The sequence below is a fragment of the Engraulis encrasicolus genome, chromosome 24, assembly GCF_034702125.1.
Source record: "Engraulis encrasicolus isolate BLACKSEA-1 chromosome 24, IST_EnEncr_1.0, whole genome shotgun sequence".
Taxonomy (NCBI): Eukaryota; Metazoa; Chordata; class Actinopteri; order Clupeiformes; family Engraulidae; genus Engraulis; species Engraulis encrasicolus.
Genome location: NC_085880.1, coordinates 29,741,036 through 29,755,265, shown reverse-complemented (window position 1 = coordinate 29,755,265; position 14,230 = coordinate 29,741,036). Strand labels below are relative to the sequence as shown.

At 43.7% G+C, this 14,230-nt stretch overlaps 2 non-coding genes across 2 annotated transcripts; both read right to left on the bottom strand.

Moving 5' to 3' along the window:
- Positions 1–13,110: 13,110 nt before the first annotated feature.
- trnai-uau (transfer RNA isoleucine (anticodon UAU)) lies at positions 13,111–13,203 on the bottom strand. Its single transcript is given in 2 exon segments — positions 13,111–13,146; positions 13,166–13,203. It is a non-coding gene; the product is annotated as a tRNA-Ile (tRNA).
- Positions 13,204–13,629: 426 nt separating this feature from the next.
- On the bottom strand, positions 13,630–13,722 carry trnai-uau (transfer RNA isoleucine (anticodon UAU)). The gene is given in 2 exon segments: positions 13,630–13,665; positions 13,685–13,722. It is a non-coding gene; the product is annotated as a tRNA-Ile (tRNA).
- Positions 13,723–14,230: the final 508 nt, after the last annotated feature.

Here is a 14,230-nt window from a genome sequence, read left to right as displayed (position 1 = left end):
GAAGATGTTTCGTCACTAGGAGGGCACGGCCTGGCTAGGACGTCAAGGGCGCGAGGGCAGAGTTTTGACGATTGATATTTACCCAATATGGCCAAGCTGGCTATTGCTTCCATCTCAAATCACCCCTGACAATGTAAACTGATGATAAATGAAAAAAATCCAGGCAGGTTTGAGAAGATGACTTATACGTGCTTTGATGTGAAACTTACCTACCTCTGTCAAACATCACAAACATCAAGCTGCTACAAACTTTCGGAAATGGCGCAAGACCTATTATATACCTATTGTATTGTATAGGTATTGTATTGTATGGGTATATTGTATAGGTACTCTAGGTGTAATGTGTGCTTACTGTCTATGTCTAATTGTCTATGTCTAATTGTCTATGTCCACACCTAAGTCTATGTCTATGTCTGCATGGGAAAGTAAGAAACGTAATTTCAAATTCTTTGTATGACCATTGCATGTTAAGAAATTGACTTGGCTTGACCTGGAAAAAAGACGCAGCCCTTGTTCAATTTTCATTTCAGCTTACATTGTTTAACCTCGCAACTGATCAACTTTGGTTTTCTATCAATTCCCACTGGTTGTCAAGACAGGGCTAAGAGTTGTCTTATTGATTGTAGCTTCGATCAGCCAGTTAAGGGGGTTACTGCACCTCAGCCAGACCAAACCTGCCAGAGGTTTTTAGCCTACCGATGAACTGATTACCTGAACAATCACAACACACAGACACGCACACACGCACACACACACACACACACACACACACACACACACACACACACACACACACACATACACACACACACACACACACACACACACACACACACACACACACACACAGACACGCACACACGCACACACACACACACCACTTACTCAACAATGGCATTCTCCCTGATCATTACTTATCGATCTCTGGACAGATAACAACCACAGGACACACACACAATGGCCACCAATAAAATCACACAACCTCCAGTAGCAGACAATCATTAGGTCAGTACACTCCCATGTGTATATGAGGAAGTGGTATGCTACTGTACTGTGCAAGTACTATGTCACAATATTGAATACATTGAATTCAATTTAGTTCAGTTCATCTTATTTGCCTGACGCGTCCAAGACAGGAAGGATAAAACAAAACAAATTCCATTTCATTTAAAACATTTTAGTCAGTGAACTCTCTGTCTGGATTTGTACCTGGAGCAACTCACAATGGGGGTTGAGAGTGCTACAGTGTCAGGTGTGCAGTCTTTCAGTAATTGCAAATGAATTGTTTGTTAATGTTGCGGTTGTTACAGTACCTGTCCAATGATGAACATATGTCCATCCATTGGCTCTATTTATTAACGTAAAAAAAAAAAAAACACAGACACACTGAGAATCACGCACTGACACACGCATGCACGCACAGCAGTGCCTCACATCGTATCACATCACATCACAGAGCTCTGAAGTCTCAGATGAATATTTTTATAAATTACACAAGGAGATAATCTCAGGATTTCATCTGTCTGTGGTCAGCACACACGTGGGTAGACACACAGTCATAAACATAGATTTGTAACCCACTTACACACACACACACACACACACACACACACACACACACACACACACACACACACACACACACACACACACACACACACACACACACACACACACACACACACACACACACACACACACACACACACAGTATGCAAAACACTGACACACAAGACTCCCCTCAGTGACTTTGATGAATGTAAAAGAAACAACACATGGACACATGGAGTGGCAAAGTCCTTTGATGATGGCTCTTCTGATAGTGATATTACACAGTGTTATCAGTATCACTACAGACACACGCACACCTAAGACACACACACACACACACACACACACACACACACACACACACACACACACACACACACACACACACACACACACACACACACACACACACACACACACACACACACACACACACACACACACACACAAAATCAGTATCGCAGACCCAAGACACAGCACATTCACAATAATTAAATTAAATGGAAATCCTCTGAACTCCCAGTCTGGCTATCAAGACTCCCTCCTGCACATCACAGGAAGTGTGGTTGGGTCCAGAGTAATGAACTCCAGATGTAGGCCATCAGACACATAAACCCTTATAACGAACTGGCATCATGTAAAGGCGTATGTATCTCATGCCAGTGCATACCGCGTTGACGTGACAAGGTTTGTGCAGTTTTCCTGCCGTGTTTGTGAATTTCTGTATGCGAAAATGCTCTGCTGTGCCCTGACCAAAACCATGATGACTAACCCTATAACCTGTCAGTAAAGCAATGTGTCTGCTGCTTTACTTTTGCAGAGAACAGCGAAACAAGCAAGGGAAATGGCGAATTTGTAGCGAAATTGTGCCCATACCAGATCTCCAAACCTAACCTGTTACAGGGCGTTGTGGAGCAGGAGTCCACATGCAAAGGCGTCCTGCACAAACGTGATAGACGGTTCAAAACGATGTGTTATCTCACTGACTTGTGTAATAATAATAATAATAATAATAATTGTATTTGTATAGCACTGTGTCATACAAGGCATGTAACTCAAAGTGCTTAACAAATGGGAAAAAACATTGTTAGAGATGGATTTAAAAGGAGAGGTATAGAGGAGAGGCAGAAATAGCAGGAAGGCAGAGGAAGAAGAGATAGACAGAGATTGTAGAGTCATAAGGTCAACGTAGGTTAGGACCAGGATTCTTAGATGCGTAAGGTCCATAGTGGCTGGGCCTATCATAAGTCATAGATAGTCACACAGAGATTGGGCGCTCAGGTGCGGCCCCTGGTGGCATCAGGGGTGAGGAAAAACTCCCTTTCACTTGAATCATAGTTTGTAAGGGGGAAAAAAAGCTCAGTGAGGTCTGAGAAAAAAAAACCCTATAGTCAGGAAGAAACCTCAGGCAGAGACCAGCGGCCACCTAGGGGAGCCCCCTGCCAGGGCTGGTTGTGAGTAGTAAGGGCGCTGCGGCAGCTGGGACACTATGACGCCTTGGCAGCTAGGAGTTGGCAAGGATGAAGAGGTGGGTCTTCAGCTGCTTCTTGAAGGAGTCGACGGAGCTGGCTGATCGGATCTCGATGGGGAGGGCGTTCCATCTCTTGGGCGCATAGCAGGCAAACGCGGCGTCGCCGATCTTCTTTTGCGGGGGGGTGGGGGTCCTTAGCAGCTTGGCATCAGTGGACCTGAGAGCTCGAGCAGGGGCATAAAAAGAGAACATGTCAGAGATATAACTAGGGGCAAGTCCATTTAATGCTTTAAATACTGTGCGCAGAATCTTAAAGTCGATTCTGTATGAGACAGGTAACCAGTGCAGGTCTGCCAAGACAGGAGAGATGTGCTCTCTCATTCTGGTTCTTGTTAGGATTCTTGCCGCAGAATTTTGAATGAGTTGCAATTTGTCAATTAATTTTTTTGGGAGACCAGAGAAGAGAGCATTGCAGTAGTCTAGCCTACTGGTGACAAAGGCATGAATAAGTTTCTCAGCGTCTTGTCGGGGGGCCAAGCCGCGCACTTTGTTGACATTTCTAAGATGGAAAAAAGATGTGAGGCTCAAAGCTCAAATCCGAGTCTATGACCACACCTAGGCTAGTAACCTTATCTTTAATGTGCATGCTTAGGTCACCTAGGCTTGAGTGGAGTTTTGCACGTTTTTTCTTAGGCCCAATGAGCAACACTTCAGTTTTATCCTCATTTAATTTTAGGAAGTTACTGTTCATCCAATCTGTGATGGCAGACATGCATTTAGTCAAGGCATGAATGGCAGTGGTTTGGCTAGGCTCGACTGAGATATATAGTTGAGTGTCATCGGCATAGCTATGAAAATCAACATTGTGCTCTCTGATGATGGAGCCCAGGGGCAACATATAGAGAGAGAAGAGGAGAGGGCCCAAGCAACTACCCTGAGCAACTCCAAAAGGCACATCATACTTGTTGGAGACGTATTCTCCGATGGTGACAAAAACTGCCTTCCTGTAATATATGTTTTGAACCACTCTAAGACGTGGCCGGACAGTCCTACCCAAGATTCAAGGCGGTCAATTAGTATGTTATGGTCTATCGTGTCAAAGGCTGCACTGAGGTCGAGGAGGATAAGTGCTGAAACTTTGTTAGCGGCAGTGCTGAGCCTAAGATCACTTATTATTTTGGTTAGTGCTGTTTCGGTGCTATGGTTGGCTCTAAAGCCTGATTGGAATTTTTCCAAGATATCATTCCCAGCCAGATGTTGATTAAGCTGTTTAAATACAACTTTCTCTAGTACCTTGCTTATAAACGGGAGGTTTGATATAGGTCTGTAGTTGTTAAAAGAATTCTGATCTAAATTTGTCTTTTTTAGGAGTGGCTTTACCATGGCTGTTTTGAATGAGCTTGGAAAAATGCCTGTAAGCATAGAGGTGTTAACAATTTGCAGTAAAGGTGCTGCTAAGCAACCAAGTATGTTTTTTAGCAGATATGTGGGGATCGCGTCAAGGCTGCAGGTAGACTGCTTACTTTCCCTGACTATTTTACAGAGGTCGTCCTCTGTAATTGGACAAAAATTTTGGAAGCTCTCAGGTCTCCTAGGGGGGTTTAACCCTCCCCTCGGTGTATCGCCTGAGTGGGCGACAGAGGTTGCTGCGTTTCCACCTTGGATGCCTTCTCTAATGTCTGCAATCTTTTTATTAAAAAATCTAGCAAATTCCTCGCACTTGGCATGTGATGCTGCATTTAGGTTGTTATTGCTATGTGTTGGATTAAGCAGGTGGTCAATAGTGGAAAAAAGAACTTTCGCATTATGCTGGTTGTCTGTTATGATTTTGGAAAAATATGCTTTTCTCTCAAAGCGTACCGCATTATTGTAGGAGGAGATCTCATCCCTAAGGGATTGTCTATGGACTTCTAATTTAGTTTTCCTCCAAAGACGCTCGGTTGCTCTGCATTTTCTTTTTAAGGCTCTAAGTGAGTCATTCATCCAAGGTGAATACCTAGCTCTGGTTCTTGTCGTCGTTCTAATTGGAGCTATGTTATCTAGAATTCCTCTTAAGTTGTTGTTGAAGCTATCAACCATTTCATCAGGTGTGCAGTGACCATTTAGTAGGTCACCTGATTTGATGAGGTCTGAAATCTTAAGCTCAGCAGAGGCATTAATGCGTCGTCTGTGAATTACATTGTTGGGTGTGCTAATTTGTGTTGAAATGTCAAAATCAAAAAACACACAGTGGTGGTCGGAGAGGCCGACGTCCGTGACCGATATATTGTTGATATCAAGCGCATGTGAAATAACAAGGTCAAGTGTGTTGCCTTTCCGATGGGTAGGCTGTTCTGTAACATTCTGGACGAGACCGAATCCATTTAATGCGTCTAAAAAAGACTTGGCTATTGCGTCATCTGATGTATTTACGTGGATATTAAAGTCGCCAGCAATTATTGCTTTATCATAGTTAGTAAGTACGTCCGACATGAAGGTGGAGAAATCAGACAGAAATGACGAAGAGAATTTCGGTGGGCGGTACAGAACAATAATAATCAGTTTGAGGTTTGCTTGGACCCTCATTGCCATGTATTCAAATGAAGACAAAGAGCCCAGATTCGTCTTAGTACAATTACATTTGTTGGAGAAAAGTATGGTAATGCCATGTTGTTTGTAAAGTGTTTGGTATAAGGTTTTGACAAGTCTTACATGGAACATAAAAGAGGCCCATTTCTTATTTTGCTCATGAGGCACACATAATGTACCAGGGGTGTCAAACTCATTTCAGTCCAGGAGCCACATACAGACGACCAGAGGTGTCAAAAGTAAAAGTTAAAGTAAAAAAGAAACACAATTTCCCTCCAAGTTACCAGTAGACCAGTACTTGTCTTGTGATCAGCTACCTCTGGCCTGGCTGGCTCAAATTTGTGGTTGATTCTTTTTTCAGTAATAACACAGTCTGTCCACCTCATTAGGTACAATATATTAACTGGTGTAACAACTATACATAATATCATGTGCTAGTGTTGTAATTACACCACAAATGTACTTTTACTTGTATTTTTGACACCTCTGCAGCCAATTTCATTTTACGTGGATTAAGGTTAACAGAAATTCGCAGACACATCAAGAAAACTGCGTGAACCTGGTCAACTTTCCTGTGATGTTGAGGACTACGACTTAACTTGCAAAAGTGTCGCAGCTCAATGTGGAATACACTGGTGTGAAATAAATAGGCTATGTATGTACATCTTTGCACGATGTCATACTGGTTGGCCGGACCAGTAACATGATTGCAAAACATCACCTGCTTAAAACTGGAATCATATTGCAGCCAATCATTTTGAGGTGGATGACAGTGGTTATCAGGAGCATGAACTGTTATGAAAAGCAAAAAAAAAATGTTTTTAAGTATTGAAAACCTGTATCAACTTTGTAATGGGTAGGAGACTTTTTTTGACATTGTTAGATTTTTTTCTCTAGTCTGGGGCTAGATTGAACCATCGAACAGACCACATCTGGCCCCTGGAACTTATGTTTGACATCCCTGCTGTAGACATTACATTTGTTTTGTCTATATTGTGAAATATAAGGCATTTTTATGTGCTTACTTGTATGGCACATTCTTTATGAGTGACTTACATACGTATAGACTTATAATACATGAGTGTGGCCCATCCTCCAACCTCAGCATTACTCAGCTAAGCTTGTACTACTTTTTAAGTACCTCACACTAAATGACAGGGCTTAGTGATAGGGCTTACGACACAAATGGGGTCTTCCGAGCAAAGCTCTTAGCTGCACTGCCTTAGCTGGTATTTGTCTTGATAAAATGTAAACCTTCTCACCCTACCTGACCCAAGAGGACCCAGAGAGCACTGAGCGCCTTTGTTAGTTCTTTCCCTCCCAAGTGGTCCCTCTTTCTTTCTATTATCTTCTCTATCATGCTCAGATAAGAGTATGAGCCAATATCTTCAAACACCTGACTGCGGGGGGAGATTGTGAGGCTGAATCCTGCTATGGATCAATCAGTGTTGAATAAGCCAAGAGCTAGTTCTGTTATTGTGCTGAAGTATTGAAGAACACTTTTCCAAAACACTGTAAAAAGCCATTTAAATGCATCGGGGTAATTGGAACTGGGTTAATAATGTTATCTCATTTTTCCTCAAATATTTCCTAAAGAAAAAACGGAATTATTACAATTTGGAGGTAACTCTGGGGAACGGAATGTGTGTTTGTGAAATTTGCCTTTGACTATTGCATGTGTGCATGCACAATTTCAGCCCAATAATAAGAAAAAATAACATAGAGTTCGGCCTGTGACTTTGTCCCAGGTTTTGATTTTGAATTTGAGTTTCACTCGGTGGTTTTGCTCCTCTGCTGGAGGACATGCTATCGAGTGGCAAACTGCGCAGGATGACCTCCGCTATATGTATGTGCTTTGGCATGGATACCATCATAAGTTTTCTGATACGGCAGAATGCTCTTGTTAGATTGCTCAAGGAAATTGCCTAAAAATAAGGAGAGAGAGAGAGAGAGAGAGAGAGAGAGAGAGAGAGAGAGAGAGAGAGAGAGAGAGAGAGAAGAGAGAGAGAGAGAAGAGTGGAGTGGAAAGAGAGAGAAAGAAAGTGAGTAGACGAGGAGAGGGGATTAATACATGACAATATTTTGGTTGTTGTTACATTCACTCACACAGCAGGGGAGTAATTAAAAACCTTCAGGGCCTTCAGTAAGCAAAGTTAAAAGACAAAACACACACACACACACACACACACACACACACACACACACACACACACACACACACACACACACACACACACACACACACACACACACACACACACACACACACACACACACACACACACACACACACACAATGCTACATGCTGAGATCTGACGGCAATGTAAGGAATTTAAAAAAGATAATGGCCACTCAGCAGGATGGGACATTAAACTAGTGAAGTAGACACACTCGAGCGCACACACGCAGATGCACGCGCGCGCACACACACACACACACACACACACACACACACACACACACACACACACACACACACACACACACACACACACACACACACACACACACACACACACACACACACACACACACAATAAAAAGAGAACACAAGAGTTAAGCAGTGTATGCACACATTTACACACCATATATATATAAGTTTGAAGTCTGAACATAGAACCTGCTTATTGTTTGTTGAACATGCAAGCAGTCCTAACTGACTGATGCATTTGTGACGGTCTCCTCACACTCGCACACTGAAGTATTTGTGCCATATGTACCTTTTGCCAGTGTGCAGCTGATGCAATCACAGGAATGCAGACAGAAAAATGACAGTTATGGACTGCATGGTTGATCAATTCTTTCACATGACGTCTGTAAACTAATGGCATATCTCTGTTGTGATATAAGAGAACCTGCTCCAGGTTCAACTCACAACCTCGACATTGCTCAGCCTGTACTGTCTTATAAGTATCATGTGCTAAGCTAACCGATTGCATCACTGGAGCCTACTTGGCTTTCAGGCGGAGAGGAGCAAGTAGACCTATTTGACAGTGAGGCAACTGATTAGTATGTTAGCGGCAGTGGCACACACTTCAAGACTGGAGCCTGCACAGAAGGCAGAATATTTCCAGACACAGCACATGGATATACTGTATATTAAAGTTAATGGGTGTTCAAAACGATGCCCCATCTTAAATTGTATGCATTGGTATGGATTATAAAGTCATAGTCGGGTTTTCCCGTGTCATATGGACTCATACAGGGCACCATAGGCATGTTTGTTCTATAGACGCTGCATCATACACAAATATTGTTGTGGGCACTCTGATCCTCAAGTTTGGTGATTATTTTATTAGAAGAAATTTGATAGACTCAGTGATTCCAAGCAGCAATGATGGTAGCCTGATTATCATTGACTTTCAAATCTCTTACTGATATTCTGGTCTGACCAAGAAGATAACGAATAATATTTCATTAGTTCACTCTCTGAAATTTGGATTAAGCATGTATGCATACAGTACATCTTCGTTCTCGCTGGAGAACGGACTTCTCGTGATCATGCTGTCCACGCGGTGGACTGATCATCAAAGACTGATCATCACCACTGCACTCAAGAAGCTGAGATAGATTACGTGGCGTATTGGGCAAGATCGCTGGCCATGGTGTTAAAGTACTGTACTGCCACGGCCGAGAAATGTCTATGCAGCAAACATTCTCGAGCTCGGAAGTATGGGGAACCACTGAGAGCTTGGGCAGTATCTGCGCCCTCAGATATGTGCGAACTCTGAGCGGACACCCCCCAGCAGATGATGGTTGGAGAGCAATGGAGCGAGGTGAATTGGAAGGAAGCGAGGGCAAGACACTTGACGAAACGATCGAACAGCGGCGGAAGGGAGGCGAAAGGGGAGGTGGTGGGTGCGAGTGAGAAAAAACATTTCTGACTGGAGACAGGTGAGCGGAGAATAAATGCTGTAGTTAATTAAGGGCCATTCCAAATTCCAGTGCGCTAAAATTCCACCAAATGACGGCAGAGCGGAGAATGAGATGCAGCTGCTTAAATAGGCCTGCTTATCTTTTTGCGCTGAATTCAGGTGAATGACAGTTGAGTGGAGAACAGAATGCAGGTGGTAAATTAGGCATGCCAAATTTCATTAGGCTTCTCTCGGACTTACGTTTTTAACAAAAAGTGCATTTCCAAACGGCATGGTTAACCCACCTCCCTCGGTTTGTAACTGGTCGATACCAGAAAGGGCTGCGCCGAAGTTTAAACCAAACATTTTCTTTGTCCCAATAGAACATCTCTGCTTTAACCACGTCACTGCCTTGAACACGCCTCTACCCAGGGTTGTTAGAGCTGCTCAAAGTTGATTGCCTCCCGACAAAGTGGGTTGAGTTCCCGGCAGAGCTCAGAAAGTACTTTAACGAGCTCTTGCACTGACTAATTTAGCAAATCCAAAGGTGTTGCTAAATTAGGGGGGCATAGGCTGGCTACAATGATGGCACATGTAGCCGACAGTCAACTGTACTATGCCTGTACAGGGCAGCATTGTTTGATCCCAGTCTTTGCTAGAGATTCACAAGATAGTGGTTTATTGTTATGATATTTAAAGATGAAATTTGTTAACTTGTGGCCCTGCCATGGCTTAACGGTAGGGCACTGGGTTACTGCTCCAGAGTCCTGGGTTTGATTCCAGCCCGGATCATTTGCCGGTCCTTCCCCGTCTCTCTCTCCCAACTCATTTCCTGTCTCTCCTCCACTGTCCTGGATAATGGCAAAGAAGCTTTTCAAAAATATATATTTTTAAAAGATTTGCTGCCTTATAAGTAGGGCCTAACGCACATTAACCGATTGCCCCACTGTAGCTTATGAGACTGACAAGTACACTGCTAACAGACTGAACAGTCTTTAACAGTTGGTGGATCTAACATATCCCCTCTGCCATCGCTTTGAATCAAAATGAAGACAAAGTGTATACCACACCTGTTCAACTCAGAAGATGTTGATGTCTGTGTATTTCATCTTTTTTTTTAAAATATAAAGCAATTTCCACATCTGACAGAACAGGTGGTAAGCCTGTGGAGGACTCGTGTAGAGATCTCTCTATCACCCACTACAGCTGTGATGCACAACAAAAGCCATTAGTGCTAATTAAAGCATCTCAGCTGCTCACACACCACCGCATGTTCATCACACATTACATTACATTTGGCTGGTTCCTTCATCCAAGGCAAATTACAGTACATGCAGCTTGAGGTTAGATTAGTCATGTATGAAGGTGCAGGGGTGCACCTTCTATGTACTGGTAAGGGTGGAATTCATTTAGAGAGAAAAAGACACGCACATCCGTCTCAAATAAATTTGGGTGCAGGACCAGAAAAAATACCATGAAAAAATGTAAAGAAAAGTCCGCGACACCAAGCTCCCGTTGCTTATTTTTAATGTAAAAATAAGCAACGGGAGCTTGGTGTCGCGGACTTTTCTTTAAATTTTTTCAAGGGTTGAAATCATACCTGAAACCCTCTGATCCAGAGACCACCATGGCTGCCTCCATTTGTCTCACTTTCATTACTGTAGTGGTATTTACAATTCTCCCCATTTTTAACCCCTAGACTTTTAGATTTTGGGTGTATAACATAGTGAACCTCCAAGCTCTTATACTTCACATTGTACATGTGGATGTATGTGCGCGTGCGTGTGTACATGTGTATAATGCCAGTAAATGGGCGATGGTGCTAATGAAAGCAGCCTAAGCAGCTCATCTGGGTGCCGTGTAATTAACATCTGCACCAGAGGCGGGCCACTGGCAGGCTGCAGAGCGGAGCCAGAGGCGCCAGTCATGTCCGCTGAAGAGCCCATGACTTTGGTAAAGAGGGAACGTGTTTGTCATGGAAAATGGAGTATGGGTGTGTCGCGTGTGGGGTGTGGTGAGTAGAGGTGGTGGGTGCTTGTGTGCACAGCAACCTCAGTGTGTGTGTGTGTGTGTGTGTGTGTGTGTGTGTGTGTGTGTGTGTGTGTGTGTGTGTGTGTGTGTGTGTGTGTGTGTGTGTGCGCGTGTGTAAGTCTCCCTCTGTATGTGTGTGTGTGTGTGCATTTGCGTGTGTGCGTGTGTGTGTGTGTGTGTGTGTGTGTGTGTGTGTGTGTGTGTGTGTGTGTATGTGCGTGTGTGTGTGCGTGTGTGTGTGTGTGTGAAACCGTGTGAGGTTGTACTTGTGAATGTATGTGTCTGTGTCTTGGTGTAGCCTATATATACAGTATGTGTGTGTATCTGTGAGTGTGTCTTTGTGCATGGGTGTAGTGTGTCTGTTGTATGCTGTATGTGATGTGTGTTACATTGGCATTGCAGGAGCAGAGGGGATTGTGGGAAGGTTGTCCTGTCATTAAGCCCTTCACGACTGAAGAGGTTGCTTCATTAGCCACGCAGCCGGTGTCACGTCAAAATGAGCTACCCATCCAGCAGAGCTGCTAAGCCATTACAACGCACTAGAGTAGCGCCCCCGAGGGCTTTCAGGGTTACTGTTAGGGTTTGGGCTATGTCATGTGACCTGCCTACTGGTAGCTCATCTTGACAAAGCAGCCCATTTGGACAGAACATCCTTCATGTCTGAAGAGGTTGCTTAATTAGCGAGGCAGCCGGCTAACTAAGCCACACGAGAGGGCTTGACATGGAGGGGCAGCCATGCGGAGGTGGGCACTGCGCCCCCTAGGGGTTAGGTGATGAAATGAGATACAGCCCACACAGCATGACCTCCATCTAAAGGTGAGAGTTCAAGTCCCTCTCATGAAGCAATCAGCCAAAAAAAAGTGAGTGTCGCGTGCTTATGTTGCACATGACACCCTTGGTTAAATAGGAGAACATGATTGAGAATTGAAATGGTTGACAATCTAGCAGCTTATTTCCCTTTTTTAATTGAGGCAGGGTAGGTACACGCGCGCGCACACACACACACACACACACACACACACACACACACACACACACACACACACACACACACACACACACACACACACACACACACACACACACACACACACACACACATTATCTATATCTATATATATATATATTTACAATTACTTGGTGTAGAAATGAATATTGCCTTTCTGCATTAAACTTGTGAACAAAGTGTGAACAAAGGGGTGAGATAAACCCCGGGAATCTCCTTGTGCCATGTGATGTCGAGGTAGAGTAGTGATGACTCAACACATTTGGAGATTACTGTTCTGTATTCGCACAAGTGTGAACAGGGGCAGCCGTGGCCTGGTGGTTAGAGAGTTGGTCTTTCAATCTAGGGCTTGCCGGTTCGAATCCCCTCTGACCTCTATACATCTCCATTCATGGCTGAAGTGCCCTTGAGCAAGGCACCTAATCCCACACTGCTCATGGGACTGTAACCAATACCCTGAAAAATAATAGTTGTAAGTTGCTTTGAATAAAAGCATCAGCTAAGTGTAATGTAAACATGTACACATGTTGATTCAAGAATTATTTGGTATATCTCCCTATTTTAGGATACTGTATAGTATAGAATCCAAATTGACAGCACATTGCTTACCTAATGTCTAAAGCACACATGCTCCAGGTGAGGCTCGAACTCACAACCTCGGCATTGCTCAGCCTGTACTGCCTTATAAGTACTGCGCGCTAACCGATTGCGCCACTGGAGCCTGTGTGTCTGTGCAGTGGTGAATAGCCGGTATCTTACAGTGAAGCCATTGACTGCTTTAGAAAGGCACTGTGAGGATGACAGGCACATGCCATGAGTGGTCCTTTGGCTGCTCCATGTCTTTATCTGACTTACGGAAGTAAGAGAGAGAGAAATTGTGACAAATGCACACACACTTAATGAACATTCATGTCGTGTTGAATTTATTCTGGGACTACTACCCCCCTCCTGCCAAACATTCAGAGAGATGAAGTGTTATGAGTACACTCCACATGAGTTTCCTTGTGCCTATTATGACTATAACACCTCCAACAGAGTGGTAACTACTGTACTTCCACATGTCTGACACACACAATCACACTCAATTTCTTGCCATCTGTGTTCAGTGATGTACAAAGCACAACATACATGATATTTAAAGGTCACACGTTCCAGGTGAGGCTCGAACTCACAACCTCAGCATTGCTCAGCCTGTACTGCCTTATAAGTACCTTGCGCTAACCGACTGCGCCACTGGAGCATGCTTGTTGTAGAGGGGTACAGCAGCTTATACTCCACACACACACACACACACACACACACACACACACACACACACACACACACACACACACACACACACACACACACACACACACACACACACACACACACACACACACACACACACACACACACACACACAAAATTGCATACGTTTTGAAAGTTTATCATTTATGTTCTGTTGACATGGCTCTGTGTGTGCACCCCTCCTGCGGCGTATTCTGGCAATGAAGTATTACAGTAAAGACTATGCCTAGTGTACTCTCTACAGGAGTTCCCTTGTTCCCATTATGTTCAATGGGACTCCATAACACTTCCAGCCAAGTGGTTATGACATGCCCATTTGCAGATCACTGTACTCCCACAAGGTCATTACTATTGGAGAGCACTGTTTGATACATCTCCCTGTTTTATTGTACATTGTAGGATGCAAATTGACAGCATATGAGTGATATGAATTTTAAAGGGGCTCCAGGTAAAATTAA